Consider the following 15,224-nt stretch of genomic DNA (forward strand, 5'->3'; position numbering starts at 1 on the left):
ATGTTATTTTCATACTAGTTTCCTAAGTTGGATACTTAGATTATGACTTTAGATCTTCTTTTCTAATATATGCATTCCATGCTATAAATTTCTCTCTAAGCACTGCTTTCACTGAATCCCTCAAACTTTGAGGTCATGTTTTCATTTGATTCTTTGTCAATGTCTTAAGGTCTCATTCATTTTGCCAAACATACATTGTTAATAATATTTTTATCTCAGCATTTTATTTTTTTAAGATTTTTTATTTATTTGAGAGAGAGCAAGAGCATGTGGGGGTAGGGAGGAGCAGAGGGAGAGAGAGAAATAGACTCCCCCCCCCCACCCAGGAGGCAGCACAATGTAGGTTAAATTCCATGACCCTGAGGCCATGACCTGAGCCAAAGGCAGATGCCTAACTGACTGAAGCACCCTCTTTCAGCACTTTAAATATGTAATCTTATTGCCCTCTATTCTCTATGGTTTCTGATGAATAAGTAGTTATTAATCTTTTTGAGGATCCCTTGTGCATCACAAGGCACTTGTCTTTCGTTGCTTTCAAGATTCTATGTCTTTGCTCTTAACAGTTTAATTACAATATTTTTGATATGCATCTCTTTGTGACCATTCTATTATTGTTTGTTGAGTTCTTTGATATGAAAATTCATTTTTTCATTAAATTTGGGTTGTTTCTGGTCATTATTTCTTCAAATATTCTTTCTGCTTTTTTCTCCATCTTCTCTCCTTCTGAGACTTCCATAGTGAGGATTTTGTTCTACTTGATGACATACTACCTATCCTTCAGTCTTGGTTCACATTCTCTCATCTCTTTTTTCTTCCTTCTTTTCAAACTGAAAAATTTTAATCATCCTATTTCGAGTTTAGCTGTTCTTTCTTTTACCTGTTTAACTCTTTTGTGGAATATTTCCAGGAATTTTTTTTTTAAAGATTTTATTTATTTATTCATGAGACAGAGAGAAAGAGAGGCAGAGACACAGGCAGAGGGAGAAGCAGGCTCCATGCAGGGAGCCCGACGTGGGACTCAATCCTGGGTCTCCTAGGATCATGCCCTGGGCTGAAGGCGGCGCTAAGCCGCTGAGCCACCCGGGCTGCCCTCCAGGAATTTTTAAGTTTCAGTTATTCTACTTTTCAGCTACAGGATTTTTATTTGGTTCATTTTTTAATATAATTTCTACTTCTAATATCTTCATATTATCTGTCATTTTACTGTATCTTTTAGTTCTTCACATCTTTTAGTTTTTGTTTTGTTTTGTTACTATAGTTATGAGAGTTGATTTAAGGCATTTATATATAAAATCCAATGTCTGGCCTTCTGGAGAGATGGTTTTTGTCTTTTTTTTTTTTTTTTTTTTTCCTTTAAATGGATTGGGCTTTCCTGTTTTTCAGCATTACTTGTGATTTTACTTTTAAAATGAAATATTTAGATATTATTTGTGATAAATCTGGCACTCAAATTCTCCCCACTCCTCAGAATTTGTTATTGTTGATTAGTGTAGGCCACAGTTGTCTGTTTAATGACTTTTCCATATTATTTTTGCAAAGGAATATATTCCTCAGTGTATGTGGTCAGTGAATTAACTGTTCACTTAGTTTGTATTCAGCTATTATTTCAACAAAGATTTCTTTGAATGCCAGGAACAAAATGAAAACAAAATGTATTCTCTGTCTTTGACAATTGGCTTCCTTGAACACTTGACCAGATGGCTAACCTTACTGCTTTAGCTTTCATTTTCTGCTTGCTCCAAACCTAGAGATAGCCAGTTGTAAAAATCTGGAATTCTTTCATATCTTTTCTGACAGTGTATCCTGCCTTGGGCAAGTGCATGGCTTACCAAATTCCCTAGTATGTATAGGTGTCTTTTAATGCTCCACAATGTCCACCATGAGTGAGTTCTAAGATGAAACAGAAATGAACACCTTGTCTAAGTCCTTCAGGTAATCCTTAGATAGGATAGAAGAGAACGCCACAATAACTTGAGAATAAGATCTGCTGGGCAGCCTCCATGGCTCAGTGGTTTAGCACCGCCTTTGGCCTGGGGTGTGATCCTGGAGACCAGGGATTGAGTCCTGCATTGGGCTCCTTGCACGGAGCCTGCTTCTCCCTCTGCCTGTGTCTCTGCCTCTCTCTCTCTCTCTCTCTCTCTGTGCCTCTCATGAATAAATAGATAAAAACTTAAAAAAAAAAAAAAAAGAAGAAGAAGATCTGCTATACTTGCTCTGAAGCCAGGGACCACCAGAAGCATGGATTTCCATCTTCAGCACTGCTGCTGATCCTGAAGGGGAGTATGAGGAGAGGAAGTAAAAAAATGTCACAAAGCTATCCAACATCTCTAAATTGCCTCTTTCTTGATTCAGTATTTGCTTGGCTGTAAATCTTTTACTGTTTTCTGATGAAGTTGATCCTGACTATTTCTACTTGTGTTTCTATGTTGATGTTGAGAAATGAACTCTTCACTTCACCATTTTGCTCTCCTTATAATTTTAAAGTATCTTTTTCCCCCTAGTGAATCTAGAGTAATTTTCTAATTATTTAAATCACAACAGCTCTTTGAATCCCTCGAAGATACTGACCACATTCTAGTGCATTTCATAGCTATTTATGCACCCAGAGACTAGATTGAAAGTCCTTTAGGAATATTGTTTCTAATTTATCTTTTCCTTTCACAGTACCCAACACATAGTTGGGCTACAAAGAATATTTGATCCTGAATTAATTTTCATGCTTTGATGTATGTTGGAGAGTAGTTAGTATAACTTTCTAACATCAGTTAAATATGAGTTTCCCCAGATAAACTGAAAAAAAAAATTGAAGCTGTGTATCAGTATTAAACCCAATTGCTACACTGTCTACTATAGTCTATTGGCTCAGCAAAGTAGAATCAAAATAACTGATAAATTCTGTCTTCTATTATACTAAAACTATACTGAATATTTATTATCAGACTTGTGATCAGCTTCTACCTACTGTAAACAATATAAAGATTTTAATTTTTAAAAACAGCTACATGCACATTTATTAAAATTACTCAGCATATCCCTTATAGATTCTCTGTTTTTATCATAAAATCTGTAGATTCCATGCACACTCCCATAATTTGTTTCATCACTTGCAACTAAACACAGGTATCACTGGCTCTATTATATTCCCCTAATTGTTACTGTTTTCTAAGTGTTCGACTTTCCACTGACATGTTCTTGGCTCAAGGTGTTATCTCTTCCTTGTTCTTTTGCCTACATCTTCCTTAATCTTCGCAATAATGTCAAAGTTCACCTCTGTCAGGGAGTCTTTGCGGAGTGAATTAGCTGCCCCTCATGTGAGCCTACATAGCATCATGAACTAAACCTTTTCATACTTTTTAATTTTATTGCATCGTATTTGTTTATTGCATAATTACTAAAATAATGGACTCTTGCACTAAAATTTCTGGTTTGGAATTCACCTGCCATTCAACTAGTATAGTAATGTTGGAAATTTATTTTTTCTATGTTTTAGTTCTCTCAGTTATAACGTGGTTGGTGTAATAGTACCTATCATATATATGTACCTATCATATATATATATATATGTTTGAGTTAACATATATTAAAAGCTATGTGAATGTTAGCTATAATATAATAACTATATCATCCTCAGCCTAGCCTCATTATATTAGGAATCCTTGAAGACAATCACCATGTTTCTTATCTGTGTATATGGAACTAAGCCAAAAGTCATGTATAAAATAGCTTTACCAATAAGTATTTTGAAAATACTAAATAAATGAAATTTATAACCCAATATCAGGCCCTTTATTTGTATTTTTTCAATCATCATTGACACAACCACCAATCCTTCCCATTCAAAGTTATCAGAACCATGGAAAATGGCACAAATCTCTCCTTGTTCCTAAGCACTATATTTAATCATTCCCAAGTCCTGAGATAACACACCTTCTTTTCTCTCAAACCTATTCTATTATTCTTGCCTTGAATGAGAATATAACTTCTCAAACCAAAGATTTTTTTCCCTGTATGTACCCTTGAACAGTCTTTGCTGTTTTAGTCTGTCTCTAGTCTCATTTTAACATATGTGTTTTCCATTCATCTACGACCCACCTGTTCCAAACTCTTCCAACCCAATGAAGCTGAGTGCCCTTTCTTATCAACTTGGCCCTCTTGTTGCTCTATTCTGTTTATTGTACTGTCTGAGTTTACTTGTGTATAACCTTCACTAGTGTGTGAGATTGAAAACAAGAAATAGATGATAGATAGATATTAAAATAAATCATTCATCTCTATTTTCCAAGAATTTAACATTTGCTTGACCTAAAGTAGATGACCAAAAATAGATTCTCTGAATTAAATTGTTAAATGCCCTAATATCCCTCTTGATAATTAGTCAGTAATTTCTGCCTCCTTATTCAACTATATAATATTGTAGAACTTACAATTCTATGCTGCAAGGATAGTATTTTTCTATTCCTTTTGATTTTCCAGTTTGCAAGGAAAATAGTGAATAGCTACTTATCATGGTGAATTATATTACTTTGAACTGTTATTGTCTTGGCTTTCTGCTTCAGTGTATGATTTTCATAAAGCTAACACTGAAATTTTAATAAATATGATATATTTAATCTTTTTGAAAAAAAATTAGTGTCCTTTTAAATACCATTTTATTCTTTTACCAGTGGAACATTGCCTGCAGGATAGTTTTTTAGAGATACCTACACTTACCGAATATAAATCTCTTGAGAATAACAAGTACAATTCAAAAGCATTATAGAGTATATTTATAAAATTTATGGCTGCATTTTTAAATACTATTTTGTAATTTTAACACCTTTATGTTATATTGAACTAATAAAAAGAGAACAGGCAGTACAATTCTGAGTTTCTATTATGTGTTATATTCCTTGAGCATAAAAAAGATCAATTTAACCACTAGAATTCTGCAATGTTATTCTTAAATGATGCAGTAGATATATTGATAATATGCAAATTTAAGCTTAGAATCATTTAGAAACATATTTAAAACATTAATTGTAACTAATCATAAGAAAGTTATTTCATCAAAAAATGGATTATGTGTTTCTTATCTTCTGTTTTTTTTTTCTTAAGAAATGATTAATCCAGTTCTAGAGAGTAGCTTCAATCTATTTTTCTCTGATAATTTTCTCACAATTATTTTTTTAAATACAACTATGGGTTCTACTTAAAAGTTAATTGTTTTGAAAATACAACTCACTTAAAGCTAACATTTGAATGTTAGAAATATAAATTCTTAACATAAGAAAACACATTTGTCACATTACAAAACAGCAAAGATCATTTTTATTAAGACCTAATCGTATCTTTTAATAATGCTTATTCACAAGGTATTGAAAAAAATTTAAAGGAATTTAAATTTATTCATTTGATGCTCAAAATTAACTTTTATTGAAAATTTGTCCATTTATTTTAAACAGTGAGTACTTGTGATTTTATAAAAACATAAATTTAAGGAAGAAAATATCAATAATTCCACTTATTTGCAGTGTATAAAAAGAGAGTGGTGAAGGAAAGTAACTTAAGATGTCCTCATCATCATTTTAACCATTCAGAATATTTTGTAGAACATCTGAAAAAAAAAAAAAAAGAAAAAAGATGTTGGAGGTAAGAACTTTTACTTCTATTCCCACTTTTAATATCTGGATAGTCTCTAAAAATAACAAAAATATCATAGATAATTTATCTTTAATGTATAACCATAATTACAAACAAAATAAAACAAAAGAACTATGGAGGATTTTCCAAGATAGTGAAATTTAAATCAAATTAATGAAGGATACTGAGAATGTGCACATGCCTCCTTAAATACTGGGAAGGATATAAAGTTCTCTGATAAAACTATGAAAGGTCCAGTGGCTAATCATTTAAGGGAAAAAACCCAAGGACTGGGGTGAACTAAAGGAGAATAGGAAATGTTCTTATTTGGACCGGGACCCATATCACAAGATAGAGAAGTTGTAGCTACAGGAAAAGTCATGTAGATGTGCCACCTTCGTCATTTGTGACATAACTCTAACCTGAAGGAAATTATCAAAGGTGAGCTATAGTCTATGATGGATATGAAAAGAAGTATTCACATGACCAGCCGAGAAAGCTGTACAAAGGTGTAGAGTCTGAAAACAAGGAAAGATGATAGGAAGACCGAGAACATAGTAGTATTGTTAGTAAGATTTTGAGAGAACGAGATTTAAAAATACTGGCTGCCACATCTTATCTCTCCAACTTCCTCCATATTTCAAAACAAAACCAGGATAGAATAGTCACTCAAGGGATCCCTGGGTGGCACAGCAGTTTGGCGCCTGCCTTTGGCCCAGGGCGCGATACTGGAGACCCAGGATCGGATCCCACGTCGGGCTCCGGGTACATGGAGCCTGCTTCTCCCTCTGCCTGTGTCTCTGCCTCTCTCTCTCTCTCTCTGTGTGACTATCAGAAATAAATAAAAATTAAAAAAAAAAAAGAATAGTCACTCAAAGTTGAATAACAATCACCTATGAATTGGCAGGGTATCTTTGAAGTAGGAAGAAATGCTATTGGCCATGTTCTTTATTTTCTTAAATGAGAATGAAAAATCTACCATATAAAATTTCAATATTGGAAAAACTATATGATTTTAAATTTTAAAGACTTTATTTTTTACAGTAGTTTTAGGTTACCAACAGAAGTGAGATGAATGTACATAGTTCTCCTTACCTCATTACTCCACACATGCATAGCCTCCTCTGTTATTCACTTTCCCCAGTAGAGTGGTATGTATTTTTTTTTTTTTTTACCAAAAATGAGCTCTACATTGACATGTCATAATCACTTCAAGTTCATAGCTTATCTTAAAGTTCTTAAGGTTATATAAAGATGTTGTACATTCTATGGGTTTGGACAAATGAGTTTGGTTAATAACATCTTTCCATCATTATAATATCATAAAGAATATTTTCACTAGTCTTGAAAGCTTCTGTGCCCCACCTATTCATCTCTCCCGACTATCTCTAGTTCACACTAATCTGTTTAATTGTCTCCATAGCTTTGCATTATCCAGAATTTTATATAGTTAGAATCATGTAGTATGCAACCTTCTTAGATCGATTTATTTCACTTTGTAATATGCAATATGCAATATCCCCCCAGCTTTTCATGGTTTGATAGCTCATTTTGGGATAGCACTAAGTAATATTTCATTGTTTGGTTTTATCACTGTTTATTTATCTATTCACATCTTAGTAGTTTCAGGTTTGAGCGGTTATGAGTAAAAATGCCATAATCATCAGATGGCAGGTTTTTTATGTGGACATGTTTTCAGTTCCTTTGGTTAAATACCAAGGAGAATGATCCCAGATAATATGGCAAGATTATATTGACTTTTAAAAGAAACCTCCGAATTATCTTTCAAAGTTGTTATACTACTTTGCATTCCAATAGCAATGTATAGGAGTGTTTGTTTCTCTACATAGTTTTTAAAATTTAATTTCACGCTTATTAATATTGTGTGAATGTGTGTATGGTTATGTGTGTTTGTGGTTTTGAGAGTGTATATAAAGGTTATTTACAAAAATTATCTAGCTTCCAGTAGTTGTATTTTTATTTGTTCTTCTTCGGATCTTTTTACCTCTTTCAAAGTCAAGTAAAATTTATATGTGTGTGTGTGTGTGTGTGTGTGTGTTTAAGTAAGAATGACTTCGTCTTTTTAAAATACTTTTTAATACTTTTTATTTATCTTTATAACTGTGTATATGCAAAAAATAAGTTCTTAGGATTACATTCAGTAAATATAGTAATGGTTACTAATAGAGGTAACATTTGGACTTTTTGGTTTTTTACTTTATAATTAAACTTTATAATTCTCTATCACAGTCTCCTAAATTGCTAAAAAAAAAAAGAAATCTGCCTCTGGATTTCACCCTGATGAAGCCATTTTATTCTTTCCACATACTGCCTTCATTTTTCACAATTTCTGCATCCTCTGGCATCCAACATTTTGACTTTCCCTCATGCTGGCATGGGTATGCCCCAGTTTCATGGAGTAGCTTTTGCTCATATTTCCTTAGGTCTTTTTACCTATCACATCACTGAAGGGTTCTCTTCTCTGACACAAAAGTGAAAAAGAAAAGACATAGGACATAGACTGGGAATACTGAAGGACACACACAGAAGGGAATAGGAACACAGGGGAAAAGCTTACTCCTGGAGAAGGAACAGAAACTCGTTTAGAGAGCTATGCCCTTGATACAACAGTCCCTCTTTGGCTTCACATTCTTTCCCTTTCTTCTTTGCCCCATGATCCAACAGTACCTTTGCTCCACTTCAGACAGGATAATTAAAACCCAATAAAGCTGTTTGTTTGTGTTTCTGCTGACATTTATTCTAATAGGATCTAATAGTCTTTTTCTAAATATTTCTCAAGGTAATTCCTCAAGATACTTTCTAATCTAAGAAGATTTCTGGAGCAGATTGATTATATTTTTAATCAATTATTATATATAACCACTGTCATATTTCTGACTTTTATAATTTCTCATACTTTACATACATGCTAGCTATGGTGAATAGTAATGCTCTCTATTTTTCAACCAATAGTACCCAAAGAAATTTAAATAGAGTCCTCAAAAGAAAAGTTGCACTGTTAAATTTCTATTTATCATTGTTTTCCACTGGAAGTCCAAATTTTCATTTCAATCTCTTATAACTCATCATTATTTCCTATATTTTTCCTATAAAAATAAAGGTATTATTTTTTCTAAAAGAGTAACATGGTGAAGGAAATAAAAGGAAATAAGAATGTGTCACTAAAAATTTATAAAGACACAACTGTTGGGAAGATGAATAGTTAACTCAGGAACTAGGCAGTCTATTAAAAAGAATCTATTGAAAACTTACTCTTTGCCCAGAACTAAGATAAAAGCACTGAACAATGTTTATACTTTTATTTTAAATTCAAGGGGAAATGAAACAGATGTAGAAGTAAGAGAGATAAGGGTCTCTTTTAATAGCAGCTTAGAGAAGTCCAAAAGTAGAGCCAAGCCAAGTGCAAATGTGTGAGGTATCAAAAGACAAGTCAGTCATGAATGGACAAGCTCAGTGATGGATAGTCTGGTCGCTGGTATTTAGAGCCTAAAATCTATCTTGGATTATTATCATCTCTATAATCCTGGGAAAGTGTCATGTTTGAAAAGTAAATTTACTGTAGAGTGGAGATGTGCTGTGGGAAAATAATGTAATTCAGTAAAATTGTTGTGATTCAATAAGAATGTGTTTATTTTTATCTTGAGCTCTTTGGGAAGCAAAGACAGTGTAGATGAGGATAAAATAGTGTGATCTTCCCAGTCTCTGTCGTGCTGTCCTTTTCTGACCTTTCTGTGTATGAATGTGCAGAGGCAGGGATCAAGTGTGGGAGAGCTCCTCCTCAATCTTCATGTTCTCACCCACATCCAAGGTATAGGCCTCTCCAGGCCTCATGGATATGAGTTCCTTATGTTTTTGGATCAAGCTTCTGTCTCTGTCTGGTTACCTGTCCTGGTGCTAAAATTCTGCAAATATTTTATATTCAGAATATATGTATTCTGAAATAATTTATAAACTATATACATTTTAGGGCTCATTGATGCCATTTAGGCAAGTGCAATGTATTCCAGATCCACAAAAACACTTACAAATAGCTTGAAATGTCCTGCCTTAGAAAATGTTTTGAGAATTTATATTATTATTTTTCCTAAACATAGATGATTACATTTACTAGGCAGATATCTCTTTTTAATGGTTACCATTTACTGATAGGCCTGGCATATCAGAAGCTTAATAGTTTTTTCCTCTCTTAAACTGCATAACATTGGTACTATTTTTCTATTTATAAAGTTTGAAGCAACTGAGTTTCATTAAGGATATTAAATAAAATTTTAAAAGTATTTAAAGTGGTGGGATTCATATCCAAATCTCTTCAATCTAAAGTCTGAAATTATTGCCCATATCAATAAAAGAAGCAATATGAAACAAAATAGTACTCAGAGATTTAGTCTATAGTGTTAGAATTCATAATCATATAATATAATTCTATATTAATACATGGAAAAACTTAGAGAATATAGGAAATAGAATGTGAAGCTAAGCTATTTACTCACTTAAGGATATTTGTGTTTCTTGTTTTAAGATTTTATTTATTTATTTATGAGACACACACAGAGAGAGGGGCAGAGACATAGGCAGAGGGAGAAGCAGGCTTCCTGCCTGGACCCTGATGTGGGATTCCATCCCAAAACCCTGGGATCATAACCTGACCAAAGGCAGACACTCAACAACTGAGCTACATAGATGCCCCTGGGATATTTATGCTTAATTAAAAGAATTGAACCAACAGGGTGCCTGCCTCAGTTGGTTAAGTGGGTGCTTTCAGCTAAGGTCTTGATTTCAGGGTGGTAGGATTGGGCCTAGTGTCTGGCTCCTGGCTCAGCCGCTCAGCAGGGAGTCTGCTTGTCTTTCTCCCTCTACCCACCCCCACCTGGCTCATGCTATCTCTCTCTCTCTCTCTCTCTCTCTAAATCAAACAAATAAATAAAATCTTTGAAAAATAAAAAGAAATTGAACCAACCAAAGTGTATTTTGTACTTCCTCCTTAAGAGATGACATTTTATGATTTTGGATAAGAGGATCATCCATGAATCAAACATAAAGCCTTGAAGGCATGAAGGCTAGTTTGCATGTGGATTTCACCCTTCTATACTTCCTTATGGGGGTGGTAGTTGCCACTTCAAAATAGTTACACTCCCTTGTAGAAGAAATTTGACTGGCTCATTTATATGGCTGTTACTTATGTGACTTGGTTTACTGGATGGAGTTTCTCCCCCCCCCAACCAGATGAAAGGAAAGAGCAGAGTGGTAATAAGAGTCTGTGTTTAACCTACATTTGACCTAAAATTATATTTCCAAGGAAATTGGACTTTGGCTCCAAAACCATAAAAAATCAGCAGCATAAAACATAAAATATACCCATTTTAATCAATGTAAATTACACTGGTAGAAGAGATGTGGATATGCAACCAACTCTTATAATTTTCAGAACGGTACTCTTTGAATAAATTCTTACAGTCAAAATTTAATGAATGAGATTCCAATGCACTATTCAAATGAAAAAGTTAAATGATCTATTAATGTTATAAGTTTTATGTTTTACTTAATTGAATAACAGACCTGTTATTTTCATTTCATCTGTCCTTGGAAACTTCTGGGGATATTGCTATCTTTGCCTATTTTAAGCCCTGTGAATAAAATTTTTATATTAAGGAAATGAAAACAGTATTAAAACTTAATTTGCAGGATACTAGTTTTTAAAGTATATATGATCATGGTAAAAAGAGAAATTGTAAACATAACAAAATTTAACCATTGACAATGTTACTGCTTGCTAATGTTAAACTGTAGTAATTGTTTTATCATTATTTTATCAGTCTGTCATTCTTCATTTCAAATGACTACCAATTTAGGTTTTTACTCATAGTTTTTTCACTGTCTCTAATCTTTCCTGAATTAATAATAAAAAGTTTAAATGTCATAATTCTGGTTTGGTATAAAATACTGAAAATAGTGATGTCTTTATTAGGTTCGGTTATGAGCTAGTACCCTACTAATAGAATTTCCTAAAGAGAGGGGAAAGTCTTCCACCTAATGAATAGTCTGCAAATGAAAAGCTGCTTTGCATATTTTACTTTGGCACAATCACTAAAATCTTTTTCTATTATAATCAGAACTATATCAGGGTCCTGTTAATCTCTTGATTCTGCTTTCTCCAGTGTGTGTCACGTTCATCCTAACCATGTAGGTAGGCTCTCCAGCATTCAGGTAGACAGCTATTGCTAGTGTCTAGTCTCTGCCATCTCAAAGAAGAGTCTGTAACTTCTTTCTCATATGCCAATCTAATTAAAATTACTGTAGAAAATAAAAGTAACATATGTAGCAGAACACAGAGGTGTTCACAGAGCATTTTTAGGCAGATAACAACAGTGATTATTAAGGTGTTAGATTGTTTATTACTCAGTAGAGAGCAGCCAGTTTCAGCTCAATGTAAAGCAAAGATAAAATTTTTGTTTAAATTATTCTTATGGAAGTTAAGTACCATTCAGTAATGAGCTATGGAAGGAACAACTAAAACAATCCAGCTACAAATTAAATAATTCAATTATCTTGTACAATGGCTGGGACAAGACCAAATGCTAATGTGATCTAAACAAGAAGGTGCTTTGTCAGGAATCTCTCATTATATGTGGTTGCCCTGTGTTTTCCTACTCTCTGGGAGTGCAGCATTATGTATGCCCTTTGTATAGGATTTATTTTAAACAACAACAACGATAAAAAGGTACCAATGATGGGGGGCTCTTTTTACATGTTATCTGCCTTCCTAAAGGAGTTAAATATCTATTTTCCTGAAAATTTTTCTCTTTTCCTTGCCATGTAACCTAAACTTTATTTGGTATACCAAATAAGCCGAGTAATTAAAAACACTCAAGTTGTCTAACATTGCAGTCGTTCTAAAAATTACATTAAACTTTTCCAAAATATATCAGGGAGATTTTAAGGCACATTTCTGCTATATGAATCCATATCTACATATCAGATACCTTGTGGATGTCTAGTAAATATTTATTGCTAACAATGAATAAGGCAGTTTAGCCATCCATAGAGGAGGAAGCAAGCAAGAACACTGGCTGTAACCATACTATCACATTAGTGAGTCATCAATCTCCTTTTACAATATGTTAGTAAAGTTTCATAGTCCTGCTTCCAACTTCCTTTTGGATATGATAAAATACTGGCATTCAAACATTATGCTTTTATTATCAAAGTATCACATCTTGTCTTTGTACCTTTTTCTGACTTAATTCTTGTTGACAGTATTTGAATATGACTTCGAAGTAGGAACTTTAAAAAAAAGATTTTATTTATTTGAAAGAAAGGGTGCACAGGAGTGGGGGTAGGAGCAGAAGGAGACGGAGAAGTAGACTCCTCACTGAGCAGGGATTTCCCCCAGGATGTGGGGCTTCATTCTAGGACCCTGAGATCATGACCTGAGTTTTGCAAAAGCAGCTGCTAAGCAGCTGCTTAACCCACTGAGCCACCCAAGCCCCCCTTGAAGTAGAAACTTTTTATAACAAAAAGATACACTACATTGTGACAAACTGACTTGAGACAAAACTTATGTAAAGACACTCCCATAACAGTAGTGTTTAAATTGCCCTACTTGTGCACTCTAGTTCATTAAAATTGATGGTACTCCACAACTATTTTTGTGGTGATGTGCCAATGATATGTTTGCCATAGAAAAGCTTAAAAAGCAGAGGAAATTACAGACTGAATGACCCATAAAAAGAGGAAGGGATGTGTATTCATCTTGAATAATCTAAGTGATTTCCTCCTTGCATATGTGTCAGTGATAAACTCTTGTGTAGTGTATAAATATTTCTCGTCTTCCTCATCAATTAATCATGCAGCAGCTGTTTCTCCTCTGAATTCAAATCCTGTACTGGGTTTTCTTGGGATATGAAGTACCAGGAGATCAAGGGTCTACTTTCTGAGCTAAGGAGATTAGCTGTTTCAGCTGGAAAAAGTAATATCATTACCAGGTGACACATAATAGAAATGAAAAAAATATAGAACAAGGGATTTATCACTTGAATAAATGCTCAGGAAAATTGGAAGCAGAAGGTAACAAACCAGAAACTTAAGACAAATGTTTCTTACAAGCTCTTAGGTAGGCTTAAGGAAACACTGGCAGAAAAAAAAAATGTTGAAAGTGTGAAGTGGGCAAAATTCAATAGCTTTCTTCTTGTGTGACTTGTTTCATTTTTCTTTCGTGTTCATCAAAATTCACAGGCAATCCAGGTATAGCCAAGATGCCTTGACAAGATTTCTGAGAGAGAATGACTTTGATAATCAAGTTCAAGAGTATTTCAAGACTGGAAATCATCCTGCAGAAAAGCTACTAGTGCAACTGCTCTTTATTTAGCTGCCTGCAGTGTCTCTAGCACCTATTCCAGAATCTCCTTGGGCCTCCAGTTAATCAGCAATTCTGTATAATGCCTTTGGTCTTTCTCTCACAAGGGTAACAATGTGGCCATGGTATTTTTGAAATGCAGAAAGAAAAAAATGTAGGGATTGTATTCACAGTCGGCCCCTAGGACTCCAAGGTTACAGTATATTTCAGTAGAGTCTCTATTGCCCTGTGAGCTACTCATAACAATCAAGCATGAAAATATCTTGACTGGCACCTGCCGGGAGCTTCACTTAATGGATAACTTCAGTGTTCAGATGCCTGGACCACATGAAAATGTGTACTGTGGGTGAAAGCTTTCTGAGCATTTCTTTTCTTCTGTTTTTCTTTTTTCTTCCAAATCAGTTGATTGAAAAATAGTATGGAGTAAGAATGTAAAATGACCAAAAGAATTGTAAAAGTGAGAGGGGAAGAAAAAAAAAAAAAACTCAGTAAAAGTCATGTTTACATAAGTTAGAGGATCTTCCAGGCTTGGCTAGCATTGTGAGTGAGAAACCTTTTTGCTAAAACAGTCAGGAAGAATGCATATTCCACATCATCTGCCCCACGCCAAAAAACAAACAAACAAACAAAAAACCTTTACAAAAACAAGCAAACCTAAATACCAATAAACTCTAATTGAATGGGAGTAAGTAGATTAACCTTTAAAAAAAAACTGCTTTATATTCATTATAACTTTGCTATGTAAATTCTTCAAGTTTAACTATAAGTCAGTTAATGACCTATCATAAAAAGAAAAGCATATTTTTGAATGATAACATTATTCAATTTTTGTTGTAGAAAATTTGAAAAAAATGCTGCCTACATGTCAATAATTCATCACTTTACAATAATTTATAAGATTATCTTATACATATATGCAAATATACAGTGACTATGCTGTGGTGTGTGTGCAAAATTAAATGCATATAATAATTGGCCTCTGTTTCAAATTTCAGTTGATTGGGCATCAAGAGCTTATTGCATATTCCAAATATTTCATCTTTTATCAGACATATAAAGATTTTAAGTTTTGTTTATAATATTTTTGGACATTCACACAACCATTTTTGTACTAGTTTATTAATATATTTCTTAGTCCTTTCTTCTTTTACATTTCAATTATGTTGTTGATCATTTTATTTTATTTTATTTTATTTTATTTTTTTTTTTTACACTATTGTTAAGACACTTG

The sequence above is a fragment of the Vulpes vulpes genome, chromosome 1 (genome assembly GCF_048418805.1).
Source record: "Vulpes vulpes isolate BD-2025 chromosome 1, VulVul3, whole genome shotgun sequence".
In the NCBI taxonomy this organism is placed as follows: domain Eukaryota; kingdom Metazoa; phylum Chordata; class Mammalia; order Carnivora; family Canidae; genus Vulpes; species Vulpes vulpes.